The sequence below is a fragment of the Aotus nancymaae genome, unplaced genomic scaffold, assembly GCF_030222135.1.
Source record: "Aotus nancymaae isolate 86718 unplaced genomic scaffold, 86718_ANA_hifiasm-v0.15.2.pri h1tg000036l, whole genome shotgun sequence".
Lineage (NCBI taxonomy): Eukaryota > Metazoa > Chordata > Mammalia > Primates > Aotidae > Aotus > Aotus nancymaae.
Genome location: NW_026988450.1, coordinates 18,074,366 through 18,092,912, shown reverse-complemented (window position 1 = coordinate 18,092,912; position 18,547 = coordinate 18,074,366). Strand labels below are relative to the sequence as shown.

Below are 18,547 nucleotides of genomic sequence, written 5' to 3'. Positions count from 1 at the left end.
ACATATATTTGTGAATTTTCTGAAATTCCTCATGTTATTAGTTTTTAGTTTCATATCATTATGGTTAAAAAAATTTGATATGATTTCAGTATTCTTAAATTTGCTAAAATTTGTCTTGTGGCCTAACAAATGATCTACCCTAGAGGATGTTCTCTATGTTCTTAAAAAGAATGTGCATTCTGTTGTTGCTGGATGGAATGTTCTGCATACGTCTGTTAGGTCCATTTGGTCTAAAGAGTTCTTCAAGTCCAATAGTTCCACAGTAACTTTCTGTCCACATGATCTGTTCTATATTGAAAGTGCTGTATTGAAGTCACCTACTGTTATTAAATGGAAATCTCTCTCTCCCTTCAAATCCTTTATATTTGCTTTACATATTTAGGTGCTCCATTATAGGATACACATGTATTTATAATTTTTACATCCTCTTGATGAAGTGACCTCTTTTTCATTATAGAATGTCCTTCTTTGTATCTTTGTATAATTTTCTTTCTTTTTTTAATTGCATTTTAGGTTTTGGGGTACATGTGAAGAACATGCAAGATAGTTGCATAGGTGCATGTGTGGCAGTGTGATTTGCTGCCTTCCTCCCCTTCACCTATATCTGGCATTTCTCCCCATGCTCTCTCTCCCCAATAGATACTCTTTACTTAGAGTATCACTACCTATGCTGTCTTTTGGTTTCCTTTTTTTGTGAAATATCTTTTCTCATCCCTTCCCTTTCAGTCTATGTGTGTCCTTAAAAGTGAAGTGAATCTCTTGTAGATAGTATATAGTTGTCTCTTGTTTATTTATCTATTCATTCATTCTATGCCTTTGAATTGGAGAATTTAGTACATGTACATTCAAGGTAATTAGTGCTAGGTAAGAACTTACAAATACCATTTTGTTCATTGTTTTCTGGTTGTTTTGTAGATACTTTGTTTCTTTCTTCCTCTTTTGATGTCTTCCTTTGTGGTTTGTTGGTTTTCTGTAGTGATATATTCCAAATCCTTTTAAATTTTGTTCTTTGTATCTCTGATTTACTTTTGCTTTTTGGTTATCATGAAGCTTACACAGAATATCTTATAACAATCCATTTCAAGCTGATAACAGCTTAACTTTTATTGTATACAACTCTAAAATTTTACTCACCTCCTACATTTTATGTTTTTGATGTCTGAATTTACATCATTTTGTGATATGTATCTCTTGATAATTTATTTTAGCTATAGTTGTTGTTAACAATTTTGCCGTTTAACCCTATTAACAATTTTGCCCTTTAATCCTCATACTAGGAATATAATTATATATCACTATTATAGTACTAGAGTATTCTGATTATTGCTCTGTATTGCCTATACCATTAGGTTTTATGCTTTCATATTTAACATTATTATTTAGCAACGTTTTGTTTCAGCTTAAAGAACTCCCCTTAGCAATTCCTGTAAAGTTAAGTCTACTAGAGATAAACTTCCTTAACTGTTGTTTGTCTTGGAAAGTTTTAATTTCTTCTTCACTTCTGAAAGACAGCTTTGCTGGATAAAATATTCCTTTTTATCTAACAAGAAACCATAACTTTATTAATGATAGAAAGAGTACAAATTTCAAGCTGCAGTTACTCTTTTGAAACATGGAAAAAAAGGATTCTTATTTTCAGATGACTACATTGTTAATTCCATAATCACATTAACAATATCATTACTCTTGTTCTTCAGGGCTTGAACTGCCTTTGTTCTTAACACATTTGCTTGTGATATGGCCAATTCTATGTCCTTAACTTTCACACCTGTTTAATCAACTATCTCCTCTTGTACAGTTGGAAGAGGCTGTATGTTTCCTTGAATGAAACATACAGCTTCACCTTGAACTTTAAATTTCTCAGTAGCTGCTAGCTGTGCTTCCTGAGATAAATCCTCAATCTCAGCTTCTCTTAAAAACCATATAGGCGTTTGAAGCTGGGATCTTACAGACATCTGGTTTTGTGATGACAAAGAGTATTCTTAGATTTCCAAATAGTGTCTCTAGTAACCCCTGTAACCTGCTTAAAACCCAGTTTAGACATAACCTTCTGTGCCAACTTTTTACTCCAACTATGTTGTACTTTATTGACTGGTTCTTCATCAATTTCAGCTGCTGCTCACAACTGGGCTTTTTGTATGGTTGCCTGTGTGAAATTTTGTTCCTCAAGCTCTGGTATTGATTCATCATTGTTAGATTCTGCTACAGACTCTGTCTCAGCCTGTGGCTCTGGCTACTCATGCTGTGTAGCAGAGACAGTCGGTGTCTTTACTGGGCATTTTGTGGGGGGGACATGGAACCAAGATGGTGGCAGAAACTAATGAATAAAGTATTCCTGGTTGGCAGTGGTTTTTTTTCTTCAACACTTTCAATATGTTATCCTACTGTCTCCTGGCCTGCAAGACGTCTACTGAGAAGTCCACTTATAGTCATATTAGGACTCCATTGTATATGATGTATTTCTTATCTCTTGCTGCTCTTAGAACTCTGTCTTTAATTTTTGATAATTTGATTATTATATATCTTGGTGAACTACTCTTTGGGTTGAATTTAATTGGGACTTTTGCACTTCCTGTGCCTTCTTTCCTCAGATTAGGAAAGTTTTCATTCATTATTTTTAAAAATACTCTTCCTGCCGGGCATGGTGACTCACATCTATAATCCTAGCATTTTGGGAGGCCAAGGCGGGTGGATTACCTGAGGTCAGGAGTTCGAGACCAGCCAGGCCAAAATGGTGAAATCCCATCTACTAAAAATACAAAAATTAGCTGGGTGTGGTGGTGGGTGCCTATAATCCCAGCTACTTGGGAAGCTGAGGCAGGAGAATCTCTTGAACTCAGGAGGTGGAGGTTGCAGTGAGCCAAGATAGTGTCACTGCACTCCAGCCTGGGCAATAAGAGCAAAATTCTGTCTCAAACATAAAAATAAAAATAAACCCTTCCTGGCCCTTTTTATCTTTATTTTCTTTCTTGAATGCCTATTATGCATAGGTTAGGTCTCTTGATGGTGTCACGTAATTCCCATAGGCTTTCTTCATCTTTTTCATTCTTGTTTCTTTTTACTTCTCTGATTAAGTAGTTTAAAATGTTCTATCTCTGAGTTCACTAATTCTTCAGCTTGATTGAGCCAGCTGTTGAAGCTTCCTATTACATCAGTTCAGTCATTGTAATCTTCATCTGTAGGATTTCTATTTGTTTCTTTATGTGTTGTCTCTATTTATTTGTCAGATTTCTGGTGTTGTTTGTGTGTTTTCTGAATTTCATTTTATTTTTTTTCCATATATTCTTGAAGTTCACTGAACTTTTAAAAAGTAATTATTCTGCATTTTTTCTGTCATTTCATAGATCTATCCTTCTCTAGGGTCCATTACTGGAGTTCTGTCATTGTTTGTTTGTTTTGGAGGTATCATGATTTCTTAAGTCTTTGTAATCCTTTTGTCTTTGCATTGGTGTTTATGCCTTTGTAGAGACAGCCAACTTTCCTGGCTTCTACAGGAGTTCTTTGGCAGTTAGTCTAGCCTATGATTTTGGATGAGCTAGCTGGTAATGACCCTAGGCAGACAGAGTTTGCTTTCAGGTTATCTAGAAGGCTGAGATGCTCCGTTTGCCCTGAATTCAGGTGCAACAACTGACTAGGCTCTTCTATCCAGTCCAAGATAGGTACATTCACAAAAAAATCTGTGTGCTGATCTCTGTGGCCCCACCTCCTTGCTTTGTTTCTGCAGGACCCCAGGTGGTCTGACTGCACCGTTTCCCCCTATGTTTCTCAGTCCCCATGAGGTGAAGACAGAGTGGGCTTCCTGGGAAGCATCTCAGAATGCTAGGGAAGCTGGCTGTCCACTTCCCTGGTTCTCTTTTCTCACTGTAGAAACCTTTGTAGCAGGAGTGGCCACAGGAAACAGAGCTCTCGAACACCGAATGGGGAAGGAAAGAGTTTATTATTATTATCATTACGGTATTATTATTATTATTATTATTATTATTACGGCTGGGAGCCAGGTGATGGTTCCAAATTACCCAACTCCTCTAACAAAGGAAGGTTCTGTCTTTATATAGGCTTACACTCTAGATATTACACATGGAAGAATTTTAGGTTTACGGCCTTAGAAATCATGATTGAAAGGGTTTTGGATTTACAGCTTTAGGAATCACACGTGAAAAGGTTTCGGGGTTTACAGCTTTAGAAGTCACATATGAAAGGGTTTCAGGTTTACAGTTTTAGGAATCACATGTGAAAAGGTTCTGGTCTCAGGATGGAGGTTTGATCTTGTTTTAAGTAAAAACAGTGTCTTCCGGAGAGTTTCCCCAGTACCAAGCCTGCCATCTACAGGACTGGGATTCAGGAGGCACCAGTTGGCCAGCCTTTTCTTCTGTTGAAATGTAGTATGGAAGTCGAGGGGGAGGTGATCCCATGCCTGAGTCTCCTTCCTCACCATGAGCCCTGGGGAAATACCCTGTGTGGCACTGTGCCAACTTACAGAAGGCAGAGGGGTGACATAATTAAAGTGAGACTGATTCTGCTGCCTTTTCAATGTAGACTTTTATTCAATTCCGTGGAACATGCAAGTGGTTCGGGTTTATTCCCATGTTTTGGGGTTTTCACCAAGGTGTTTTTGTCTATGGATAGTTCTGGTTGATTTTCCTGTGGAGGGGAATGAAACCCACAACTTCCTTTTCTACCATCTTGCCGACCTCCAGACAAAAAGCTTTGCAAAACTGTCACTGACCCAGTTAAATGTCCTGAAGAAAACAATGTTTTGTTGGCAGAACTCCTATGTTTATTCACTGATAAGTCAATGATTGCCATAAAAGAGTAATTTGATTACACCATTATGTAGCTTAATACAAAGGAGCAGCAATTTTTAAATGCATTTGTTTGCTTTTGTGCCTGTTAAATTTGTATTCTTTTTTAAGAGGACATCTCAAAATTGTATGAACTTCAGATCTCACAAGACCTAAATCTGCCTTGGCCAGGCCCACACATCTGATATCCCATAAGAGAGAGGAGTTGCACAGGTTTGTCTACTCTCTTGACCCTATTGTCTAAATAATCATACACATTTATGAAGAAAGAGGTGGGTAGGGTACAGGCTCTCCTCTACCATTACTGTAATTCGACTGCTCTCTACATGCCTGCTCCTCTTTCAGTCTGTCCAAGTGCCAACTGATAAATTTTTTCCATTTTTATAGTTCAGATTGCTGGTGCAGGGTGCCCAACTTGCCTTTTCATGCCAGGTCACAGTTTAGGTTATATACTGTGGCCTATAAAATGGCCACCTTTCTACTCCAAATAATGGCCTTTTTTTTTTTTTTTTTTTTTTTTTTTTGAGACACAGTCTTGTTCTGTCACCAGGCTGGGGTGCAGTGGCTCGATCTCGGCTCACTGCAACTTCTGCCTCCCTGGTTCAAGCAATTCTCCTGCCTCAGCCTCCCTAGTAGCTGGAACTACAGGCACACACCACCATGCCCAGCTAATCTTTGTATTTTTAGTAGACACCAGGTTTCACCATCTTTGGACAGGATGGTCTCGATCTCTTGACCTTGTGATCCGCCCGCCTCAGCCTCCCAAAGTGCTGGGATTACAGGCATGCACTACAGCACCTGGCACAATGGCCATTCTTATATAAAGAACAACCTTCTACTTCCCCACCATTCCTGGGCATATCATTTGATTATCTGCAGTACATGAATATTAAGCATCCTGAACAGGTTAGAGACCATGCAGTGGAACCATTCTACACACTCTCTGTGTTTCTCCAGCAGCTCCTGCTTCTGGGCATAGGGATGGAGAGGGTGAATTGGCACACTGATCTAGGGTTAGGGTTTGATGGTGAGGCTGCAGCATGCAGACAGACCATGAGATTGTTGTACACGTTATCAACCAAAATGTCCACTTTGGGTAGAGAAAGAATGAAGGCTAAGAGGTAATGGAAGTCAGGTGACAGCAGAAGTATCTAGGGGCTAGATATCTAAATGATAAAAATCAGAGAGAAGAAAATGCCAGGAACTTGTGGTCCAAGAGTGAGAACTTAGAATTTAAGGCTTTAGAGGTAACACCAGATATTGTCCTTAAAGTGGATTGATGAAGTGAACTGGAGATTCACTCCATTGGCATTGAGAAAGTGGAGGCTCAGGTGTCAGATATGGACATTGACAACTTCCTGGTTATTGCCTGCTAGTGGGACACTGTCTGTACACTATGAGGAGATGCCCATCCCAGTGCAAGAGGGAAGGTGACCACAAGGTCAGAACAGAGCAGCAATGAGTCAGGACCAATAGTGTTATATCCAAACAGCATTATCTTTGGAGGAAGATGTTCTTCTGGAGGAAAACTAGTGACTAATAGTATTGAAACAACAATGGGGAGAGAAGAGAATGCCAAATAAGAGAACACTGGAGAATTGGCTATTTTCTCCTCTGAGATTTGAGCTATTTATCCCGAGATGAGGATTTGCTTTTGCCTTGGAAACCTCTTCAAAAACCATTTGGGTGTCTGGCAAAGAAATGAAACTCGTGAATCAGCTGTAACCATTTAGGAGTGAAATTCTCTCTGAAAATTTAATTTGCTCTTGGCAACAGCAAAGGAAGTTTCCCTTGTCATAGTGACTCTTGTTATCCAAGTATTTGCAGGAGGCATTCTCCAAAGTGGCACATGAGGAGCCTGGCATTTTTTGAAAACTTTCAAAACTTCACAATGTGAAGATAATGTCTCAGAGAGATCTCGTCTTCCTGAGAGTCAGGGTGCTGAGACAAGTTGGCATTACAAATCAAGCCACATTTCAGAGTAGAAACTGATCCATACCAACTAATGACTTACTCATTCTATTTTCTCTTGGGAAAAAAAAACTGAACAGTTTGGCAAGTAACTATCCTTGACTATGTGGTCCTAAAGGTCTTTTGCAAAGTAGTTTATCCTGTAAGAAGCAAAAGAAGTGGTGTTCTGTGATGGTGATTTGGCTGCATGTCCATTAGCTGCTCTGTTGTTCCGTGTCTGTAGTGGCTTGTGCTAGTCATGCACCTTAGACAGTGCAAGGTGCTTCCTTTGATCTCTCATGTCAGCAGTGGGAGAGGTCCTTAGCCTAACAGAGGTCTTACTAAAAGAACAGACTTCAAAGTGAATGTCATTTTCAGAAATAACCACATTCTGCCAGATCTGTATGGGTTTTTTTAATCGCATGCTGCTGACAGAATGTTTATCATTTTTGTTTTTCTGTGTCCTATTATCCTCTTTGTCTTTCTCCTTTGAAGTATTTACACGCAGTCTCAATCTCTACATCTGGGTTTTGAGGAGGATTCTGCAGCAGTTAACAACATACCTAACAACAGAGCAGATCCTCAAAAAAACAAAAAACAAAACAAAACAAAACAAAACAAAACACCATGGCATAGTCCCAGTTCTTTCTCTCTCATTGCCTCCCACCTGCTCTCCGTTATCCAATATATTTGTTTTGGGGTCATGCTGATTTAGATAGCCATCTCTAGCTTTAATTCAGATGGTGTAACTGATCTGACCACATGTTACATACTAAATGATTTAGAAGACCACGCTGTGCTTCTTAGTTCATCTTTCAATAAGCATGTTTTGACATTGAGTCAAATAATTCTATGAAAATCCTTTCATAGGATTATTTGTGATAATGACAGTGTTATCCTTTATTGTTTGCAACTGATTGTTCTGATCATTGTTTAATTGGGATAGACATATTGTCACATTACAGATTATTTTACATAAAGAGAAACCACAGAAATCTATCAGCAATATTAATCCCTAATTAAAATATATTGACATCATACTTCATGTATGAAAAGAGCTGAATTAAGCCTTTTTAAATTAGAAAATTTACTTCAGGCAGAAATAGTGGCTGGAAACAGACATTTTTCGCTTTTCATGGACAATGATGAGTATAATTTTACTGATATGACAGCTGCAAGAACATTCTTTGCCTTTGATTCAGCTCTGTTCTGCTCTTCCTATGACCTTGAGAACTCATTTGTGTAAGAGAATTCAGTTTTGTAAAAGGATATATTATTGAGGCACAAGTAGGAGGCCTGAATTAAATAAGCTAACATCTTAGATGTACTTCTCTAACTCCAAAACATAAAAAAAGGAATACTTTTAATCATCACTGCTCAGCTTGCATCCCAGAGAAAGAAATAGAAGCATAGGCTGCCAAAAAAAAACCCAAACAAACAAATAAAAAAAGCTTTAGGAGCATCACAGGCAGAGACTAGAGAGAAAAATCCAGGTTTTACCACTATGGACGTCTCCAGGAAATGGCAAACTTTAATCTTAGAACCAGAGACCAATTAATTACATGGTACTTTCTATTTCCTATTCATGGATTTTGTCTTGCCAACAAGACGATAAACTCTTCTGGGGCATTTATGTCATTTTTGCAATGCTAAGCACCTATCATGTGGCAGGTGCCCTTCTATATCCTGGAGTTACAGCTGTGAATAATTTATGCAAAGTCCTTCCCCAGGACCTCCTAACATCCATTCAGTGGAAGTATAATAGGACTAATATGAAGCACTATGAAATGTTCTTCCATATTGAAACCTTTGGAGAAATGACTTATCAATGAGCTGCTCATACCCCAAAATACAGAATAGACTTGCAGCCTAAGATGACTGCTTCTGTCATGGGAGTGAGAGAAGGTGGATAAATCACTGTAAGTGTGACTCATAGACTGTGGCAGAGATCAGTAAAAGTATCAAGGACAGCCTTGAAGGACATAGACTAAACATACAGATTTGTAGCTTTAAAGAGAGAGCATGAGAAAAGAAGTTGGAGGGAAGTAGCCTTCCTAGGGGAAAGGAGTGAGATTTTAAGGCTACACAATCTCAGATCTTTTTGTACCAGCTCATTTGTCCTTGAGCCCCACAGCATACTTTGTGTAAAGGTAGTTAGAAGAGCTGGATATGAGATTCTTCTCCCTACCCAAACTCCAGATGGGTTGTTCCAACAGCAGGCTTCCTAGCTGAGGCCTCATAGAGAATGACCTCTCTGAAAGAATTTCAGAGCTATGGCTTACCATGTTCTGTCCAAGATTTTTAGAAAAAGAAAAGGTGATATTTAGCTAACCTTCCTTAAGTTGTTACAATTTGCCAATCACTCTTTACATATATGATCTCACTTAATACAAAAACCTCAGGCAGTGAATGACGCTGATAATCCCAGGAGGGTAGAGCTTGTAAGAGGTACAGCCATCAGTCAAATGCACCCCAGCCAGCTGTCTCCAGGTCTGTGTTCTCAATTAGCATGCTTAATTTACTCAGGGACAGTTACTTTGCATTTTAGTTAACACCAAAACATCCATTTTTATGGTTCCTATTTTAATTAAATAAGTGAAGCATGATGTCATATTCTGTTTGGCACTGGTCGTTTTTCTTTCTTGTCATCATTCTAAGTTTAGTTCTACAAACATTCATTGGGCAACTACTCCATGCTCATCACAGTGATCATTGCTATGGAGACCCATCATCTGCCCTGGAAGAGCTTGCCATCCTTTGGCGGCGACAGAATGTGTACAGAGAAAACAGCCATACCATTGCAATATAGTATATCAGGAAATACAAGAAGGAGTGATACCAACTGTCAGTCCATTGAGGCTGCTCTAACAAAAATACCAACGAGTAGGTGGTTTAAACAATAAATATTTATTTCTAACAGTTTGGGATGCAGGGTAATCCAAGATCAAGGTGCCAACAGATTTAATATCTGTCGAGTGAGGGCTTTTTCCAGATTGAGAGATGGCATCTTCCCCCTGTATCTTTACATGGTGGAAGTTACATGAGAGCTCCTTGGGGCCTTTTTTATAAGAGCACTAATCCAGTTCATGAGGGCTCCATGCTCATGACCTAATCATCTCCCAAAAACATCACCTCCTAAAAACCCCATCTCCTAATACCATCACCTTGGGGGTTAGGATTCAACATATGAATTTGGGGTGACACAGTCAGACATAGCACCAACTGCATGTAGAACTGTAAAACGAATGCAGAGTAAGGAGCTGCAATGGGAATAGCATCTGCCTTACAACAGCCACCAAATACTTGCTGTGTGCTTGCGTCAGACTTTCAGGGGCAGAAAGGGCACAAATCTTAACCAAAACCTGAATAAAATATAGGGCTATGAGTGCCCACATAGAAGGTGAAGGGAGGAAGTGACTCATGGAGAGCTGATAAAGGTGCAGCGAGAGAAAATGAGACAAAATAAGCCAAGAAGTCCATGTTTATGTATTTGAGGTTGGAAGGGCCTAGATGGGGAAAATTGGACTTAAAGCTCATCTTAAGAAACTAGCAACTTCTGATTCCCCTCGTCGTATTGACACTGCTCTTCTCTCTGGGGGAGACTGCATCTCAGAGCAGTCTTTACCTCCCCAGAGATCATCCTGAGCACTAATGTTCTGTTTTAAACCCATAGATTCACCATTATAAACTCGCATGGGCCCACGTCCTTCCATTCCAACAGCCATTGCTCCACTGTCATCTAGACAATTGCTAATAGTGTCCTAGCTGCTCAACCTTCTTTCATTATATAGAAGCAGAATAGTAAATGGAAAGTATATCTCTTTAATAGCTTCTTATTTTGAAACAAACTTATAGAAAATTTGGAAATATAGTATAAAGAAATTTTTTCCTGGACCACTGAAAAGTAAGATGCCCCATCATGCTGAATTCTTTAGAGTACATTTTCTTCAAACAAGGGCATTCTCCTAATAATCACAATAGGACCGTCAAAATCAGAAATTAACATTGATATATTACTTAATCCTTAAACCCTACTCAACCGTCACCAATTCTCCCAATAATGGCCTTTATAGTAAAAGCATCTAGTACAGAGTCACATGATGGGATTAAGTTGTCATATCTCTTTTTTTTCTTCTTTTTTTTTAATTTTTATTTTACTTTAGGTGCATACTATATCTGGCATTTCTCCCCATGTTATCCCTCCCCACCACCCCCCTCCCTCCCCATCCCCTGTTGTCTCTCCCCTACCCCCCGCAACTGTCCCCTTTGTGTGATGCTCATCTCCCTGAGTCCACGTGTTCTTGTTGTTCAACACCCACCTATGAGTGAGAACATACGGTGCTTGGCTTTCTGTTCTTGGGTCAGTTTGCTAAGAATGATGGTTTTCAGATTCATCCAAGTCCCTACAAAGGACACGAACTCATCATTTTTTATGGCTGCATAGTATTCCATGGTGTATATGTACCACATTTTCCTTGTCCAGTCTATCATTGATGAGCATTTGGGTTGGTTCCAGGTCTTTGCTATTGTACACAAGGCTGCAATGAACATACGTGGACATGTGTCTTTATAGTAGAATGATTTATAGTTCTTTGGGTATATACCCAATAGTGGGATTGCTGGGTCAAATGGAATTTCTATTTCTAGATTCCTTGAGAAATTGCCACACTGTCTTCCACAATGGTTGAACTAATTTACACTCCCACCAACTGTGTAAGAGTGTTCCTATTTCTCCACATCCTGTCCAGCATCTGTTGTCTCCAGATTTTTTAATGATCACCATTCTAACTGGCATGAGATGATATCTCAGTGTGGTTTTGATTTGCATTTCTCTAACCGCCTCAGTCTTTCCTGGACTTTCATGATCTTGATACTTTTGAGGATTTCATTCCAGATCTTTTAAAGTATGTTTCTTGGTTTGGCTTTGTCTGACATTTCCTCATGACTAGAATCTTGCTATGCTGCTTTGGCAGGAACACCAGAAAATCATGCTATGTTTTCATCACATCCAGTCAAGTAGCATGAGTTTCTATGTGTGCCATGACTGATGATGCTCAGTGTGATTACTTGATTGAAAAGGTGTCTGCCAAGCCTGGGTTCTTTGCCGTTTTTCCTGTAAGTGTTTTGCGGAGAGGTACTTTGAAACCCTATTTTGTCCCATTCCTCATTTGTATTCTCAGCAATGCCTAGTAGAGTTCCTGGCATCCAGGTTTTTAACTAAATTAATGAAGAGCTTCAAATTACCAAGATTAAAATGTTGAAGTTTGTTCTGTAAGCAAAGTGTAGTAATTATAAATTTGAGGGGTATGGTAGAGATACTGAAAGTGGTTGTAATAGAATGATTAATTGGACTGCTCCGTGTAAGATGAATTATAATAGGAATTTTAAAAGGAGATTTTGTTGTCTTTATTTGGTTAACTAGATAGAATCATCCACATTTTTATTTATGATTTCAAATAATCAGGGTTGGGTAGACCAAGCTCCATTTACTCTCCAAATGATAATTATTTGTTTTAAATGTGGGTAGGGAAAGTGGCTTTCGTTATAATGTCCACACAAACAGAAATAAGGATGGGGCTAAGCAGGGAGAGCATAAAGATGACAAGTCACAGAACAGGTGGGAAAGGGGCTATGAAAGGAAACAAGAGGTGGCCTAGTGACCCATTTCCATTTTGCTCAAGGCCCCAGTGTCAGCTGGTATCCCACATAGGATGTCAATACCCAAGTTCAAAAGGCAGGAACAGTTGAAAAGGCAGCAGACCTCAACTTCCTCCAGTTCAACCCTATACCCACTTTTTCAGCCACTTCTATAAGGAAGAGAAAATAATGAGAATAAGAAGTGATTCTAGGGCCCCTCATCCTTGTGCCTCTGCTCCCTACCTCCCTTATTTACAATTTATTGCATTATACAAAGGCTTTCCCTGTCACAGGAACCAGTGCTCTGTGCCTCTGTGAAGATCAAAGGACTTACAGAAGACTGTTAACTTATTTCCCACCTTTGAAAGCTTTGTATTTCTTTCTTGCTCCTATGTGTACTAAAAGACAGGAAGTTTGAGAAGGTGTAGCTTTATCCCACTGAGAAAGAGTGTAAATCAGGTTAACAATGCCCAGTGTCATAAATGATGATGTGTAGGGAGCACTTTTGGAGACCAGTATTTCCTTTGTAATTAGGATATTCTCTCCATTTCATTGCACTGTGGTTTACAACCATAGCCCTGCCAAAAGTACATCTGGGAAATTGGATATATCTTTGGATATATATATAGTCCAACTCATTAGCAGTAGAAAGCCCCAGTGTAGAATCCTGTTTATGAGGTTACAAACAAATTTCCCAACTTGTGGCCTTCTCTGAATGGCCCAGAGCATGATGCCTACAGTTGCATAGGTGTGGAACTGTGGTATGGAAAGGATTTATGCTAAGGTTTGTCAAGGCCTTAAAAGGACAAACAGAGTAGAATAAGAAAGAAAGTTTGCCTGTATCTTTTGGGCTTGGGATATTGGCAATGGACAGTCATGTCTCCTATTGTTATAAAATTATAATGAGAGAACATGGGTACAAATCTGAAGATTGTATATTTCTAAATCCTCGACCCCAGAAGGGAGAGATGGCAGGATGATATGGCCATGGGGTAGTGCAGGGGTTTCTGGCAGGCTAGTGTCATTGTCCTGAGGCTGAATTCACAAATAAGACTTGTCCGGGTCCCTTCTTCCACCTGGTGTCCTATATGTGTGTTTTTGTTGGGGAGGAGTAATTAATGCTTTTAGTGGTAGAAGTATAAGACCTGGATAATCTATCCCTGGAAAATCATTTCCTGAACAGTCTAGATAAAATTTGATACTGATCTTATTAGGTCACATATATTAAAATATTAAATGGTTTAGAAATAAATATTGATGGTATAGTTAATGTTGAACAAGAGTGGGACAAAGAGAAATTTCAATGGACTCATGAAATATAACATCCCAAAAGTCTGAACGTTTTAAATGAGACCCCAAACACTGGCGCCCTGACACTCTAATAGTCAACCCTCTGGTTCACATGGGCACCAGACGCATTTTAAAAAGCAACATTAGACAAGGTGGTAAAATTTGGGGGGCCAATATAATTTGACAGGGCTCTGTTAAAAGAAGATTTCACCGACTCATGCACTTCACCTTAAATTTTTGCTTATTTGACAAGATTGTACCTTTTGTCTTTTGAGCTACTACTTAGGGCTTATTTACAGGAACCTTCAGGTTCGTAATGGAATGGAACCAGCTGGGATGAACAGCCATAATTCTGCAACATTTGTGATGTGCATTCGCCTGGTTCAAACACATCAATGAATGGTCTGCAGCAGCCTTTCTTCAGTCTGACAGTCTCTTGTATTGATAGTGTCTTCTATCAAAACGGTGCTTAACCCTCTTGCTGCCAAACCTTTTCCCCAGATGACTTACTGTAATGCATGAATAGTTCTTCCAATGAAAATAGTTGCCCACTTGTTCTGAGTAGACTTAGGACAATGGAAGTTATATATTTAGGTACTTTGAGTTTCTGGGTTCATTTGTAGGATAGAAGGAAAAAATTTATATTGATTTGCACATTTTAGATAGTACTGAAAACTTAATGTATTCTTTGTTCAATGAGTACTTAAAGAGAAAATAAGATAGATGCCCTCATGGAGTTTATATTATTCTCCTCATAGAGAAGAAAAACAGCAAATAAAAAAGTAAACAAGATAGCTACAGATTGTGGTAAAGGCTATAAAAGAAATAAACAGGATTATATAGAAAAATGCAATTCTTTGGGTGTTCAGAAAAGACCTCTCTAGAAAGGTAACAATGAGCCTATATGTTGAAGAATAAGAAATTAGCCACGCAAAGGTCTCGAGAGAGAACATTCCAGGCAAAAATCATAGCAAGTGCAAAGGCAAATTTGCCAAGCTGAGCTTGGCTGTGTGATGGAAAGTAAGAAAGCTTGTCTGGCTGGAATGAAGTGAATGGAAGCAGGAAGAGTGAGATATGCATGCAGTCTGAGAGCTACAGCTGGGAGCATCTCATACAGTGGCTTAAAGGACAGAATAAAAACATGGGACTTTGTTCTAAGGGCAATGGGAAGCCATCAGAAGTCTTGTTTTTAAGCAGAGATGTGGTGTGATCTAAACACTCTTGCCTCCAGGGATGGGGGGGTCTCAGCCATGACACAAAATCCATATTGAGAATGCTCTACCCCAAGGCTCAATAGCTTTGACTAGAAGCCTAGTTTCTCCCGAAAACTTAGTACAACTACTGTTTAGTGTCTATTCCTTACTTAATGCTGAACTTATGACCAAAGGCAATAGGCTAGGATTGTTAAAATTTACAAGTTTGCAGGAAGGCTCCTGTGGAGCCAGAATTCAGACCTCTGAGGGGAAGCACTGGCTGATACTGGTGCCCCAGGAGCTCTGAGCAGACACCCTGCAGAACTGAGATCAGACCTCTGAAAATAGGAGGTGGGGGAGGTTTACTGGCCAGATGGTGCTGATCTCTCTGAGGTTGTACAATGTTGCTGGTTTAGACAGGGCAAGAAAAATTGCAGACTGAATCCAACTGCAGCTACTAGAACCAACTGATGGAATCACAGATAGGTAAGAGGCAGCAGCAAAGCAAACTTCATTTTTTTAAATTATACTTTAAGTTCTGGGATACACGTGCAGAACGTGCAGGTTTGTAACATAGTTATACATGTGCCATGGTGGCTTGCTGCATCCATCACCCCGTCATCTGCATTAGGTATTTCTCCTAATGCTATCCTTCCTCTAACCCCCACCCCCAAACAGGCACCCGCTGTGTGATATTTCCCTCCCTGTGTCCATGAGTTCTCATTGTTCAGTTCCCACTTATGAGTGAGAATATGTGGTGTTTAGTTTTCTGTTCTTGTGTTAGTTTGCTGGGAATGATGGTTTCCAGCTTCATCCATGTCCCTGCAAAGGACATGAACTCATCCTTTTTTATGGCTGCATAGTATTCAATAGTGTATATGTGCCACATTTTCTTATCCAGTCTTTTGTTGATGGGCATTTGGGTTAGTTCCAAATCTTTGCTATCGTGAACAGTGCCGCAATAAATGTACATGTGCATGCATCTTTGTATTAAAAGGATTTATTATCCTTTGGGTATATAACCAGCAATGGGATTTTTACGGAATGAAATGGAAGCTGCATCCATCACTTCCATTCATACCCTGTTGTTCTTACAGGCATAAACACAACTAACTCTTGTTAAACATGCAACTCAACTGGTGGGAGTAGAGGTGCACAGATGTTGAATAGAGAATAACCTGCAGGCCTCACCTTCCACTAGTCAATCTCCTTTGTATCAAGAACATGCAGAGTGTTCATTGGTCTGGCAAATCGATTAGATGCGGTACAATTAAATCTGTTCAGGACACACTCTAACCTCTGGTACCACTCAAGCCTCATCACTCGGCTCTATCTCCAAAAGCAAAGAGTCCTGTTATATAAACCAAAGATAAAATGTAGCTTGCAAAGAGGTACAGAATTAGAGGTGGGGGATTCAGAACCTAAATGCAATTTACCAGGAATAAAAGCTCCTCTTTATTATCACCTCCCCCAACCATGGCAAGGTCTGGCAGGACCAGAGCAAGAAGACATGGAAAGAGGCGGCTCAGTGAAGCTCAGCCTCAGCCCTTAGGAGGAAAGAGTCCTATTCCCCTCATGGTCCAGGTGCTAACCTTAAGGGCCAAGCTCAGGTACGATCCTAGATAAAAAGCCTATGCAGCAGCCCCTCAGCCCTGCTCTTGTCTGTGTTTTGGACTAAAGGAAGCAAGAGGAGCTTGACATTCACAAATAGTCCCTCTCAGTTCACCAAAGTCTGAGTCCAGGTAGAGGTTCGGGAGCCAAGCTCTAACTGAAGTAGAACAGCATTTTTTTCTGAAATGTTCTCATAGCTGGGGTGCTTTTGTATGTGTGAGTTTAGCTAAGCTGAAAGTAGACTTATCAGAATTCCCATCCACTTCTGAGTGAGGGTTGGCCCCAGGAGAAATTGCCGGAGATTGGGAAGGTAGAGGTAAAGAGGCAGGAAGTCCTCTCTAAGGTCTGAGCTGGGGGCCACGTACCCACAGGTCAACACATGGTTACTGACCTCCAGCTAGTCTCATCATTCACCTTCGCCGGCGTGCGTGCGGAAGTGCAGGATGTCAGCTACTTCTATAGGTAGCCACATGCTTCTATAGGTAGCCACATACTGGAGGTGGAGGTGGTGAGACAGGTGGTTCTACTCTGTCGCTCCTCTCCTCTCCTCAAGCCCAGAGGATCTGCAGGGACTCCAGGCTCAGACCAGAGGCAATGCCATTCCTAAACTTGTTCCTGAGCTCCCACAAATGCAGAAACCCATCTCCCATAATAAATCCCTTATTCCATGTCACCTGACCCTTAACTAATATATCCAGGTCATGTTATGAAGACAAGGTATGCCTAAGCCCTAACATCAAGGTTTGTTTCTTGCTCATGATCCATCCACATCTCTGTTCTGTATGGTCTTCCCTCTGGGACCCAGGCTGAAGGAACAGCCTCTGTTTAGAACATTGCCAGTTACCATGGCAGATGGAAGCAAGATGGAACTGCACACTGCTTCAGGCTCTGCCTCGCAGGGACTCATAGTTCCTTTCACACTTCTTGGCGAAAGCAATTCCAACAGAAATGCTTGGATTCAAGAGAAAGATGGGTGAATGTAATACAATATATGTGTGGTTTTTCCTGACACCAAACACGTATGATTTTTCCGTACCAGCTCTGCAATTCTCTAACACCAGCTGCGTGTCCAACAATCCAATTCAATTCTGATAGTAATACCCAGAGTTAGCACAGACCTCACAAGTTAAGGACTCAGTGCCGCATTTCTGCCACGCTTCAGACACCAGCTACAAATGGGATGTGCCCAGGCTCCCCATACCTCTCTGCCTGGCTGACTACAAATTCAGAGGTTTCCTTGACCCCCTCCTCAGGTTCAATAATTTGCTAGAATAACTCACAAAACTCAGGAAAGTGCTTTACTTAACATTACCAGTTTGTTATAAAGACTACAGTTCAGGAACAGCCAGATGGAAGAGATGCATAGGGCAAGGTACAGGGGTGAGGGGCTTCCATATCCTCTGTGGGTGCCACCCTCCCAGCTCCTCCACATGTTCACCAACTCTAACCTCCCCAAACACCATCATTTAGGGGTCTTTGTAAAGGTTTCATTATGTAGATATGATTGATTAAATCATTGGCCATTGATGACTGAAAATCTCTGGCCCCTCTCCCTTTCTTGGAAGTTAGGGGACAAAGCTGAAAGTTTCAACCTCCAGTCACACGCTTGGTTTTTCTAATGACCAGCCACTATATTAAAGCTATCTAGGGTTCTCTCCAACTCCAAGAGTCATATCATTAGCATACATAAGACAATAAATTCCAAGGGTTTAAGGAGCTCTGTGCCAGGAATGGAGACAAAAACCAAATATTTATTGTGGGTTGATTTGGGGTTGTCAACTTGACCATATTAAGGGATACTAGCTGGTATAGCATTATTTATTCTCAGTGCTTTAGTAGGGACTGAGCTATCTCTCTTCTGCTGATAGAAAAAAAAAAAAAAAAACAAGTGTTTTTGCTTGTGATTCGCATGATTGGACTGCCCCAGGTGTGTCTGTGCAGGGTTTCTGGAGATTGGCATGTGAGTCAGTGGACTGAGTGGAGAAGATCTATCCTCAATGCAGGCAAGTGCCATCTAGCAGGCTGGGGCCAAATGGAACAAAAAGGCAGAGGAAAGATGAATTT

General features: G+C 40.2%; 1 protein-coding gene and 1 pseudogene across 1 annotated transcript in view; one reads left to right on the top strand and one right to left on the bottom strand.

The window, feature by feature from the left end:
• Nucleotides 1-18,547, top strand: part of CPA6 (carboxypeptidase A6) — a 315,399-nt gene that overhangs the window by 173,286 nt on the left and 123,566 nt on the right. The window lies entirely within an intron of this gene.
• On the bottom strand, nt 1,644-10,477 carry LOC105724767 (nascent polypeptide-associated complex subunit alpha-like; annotated as a pseudogene).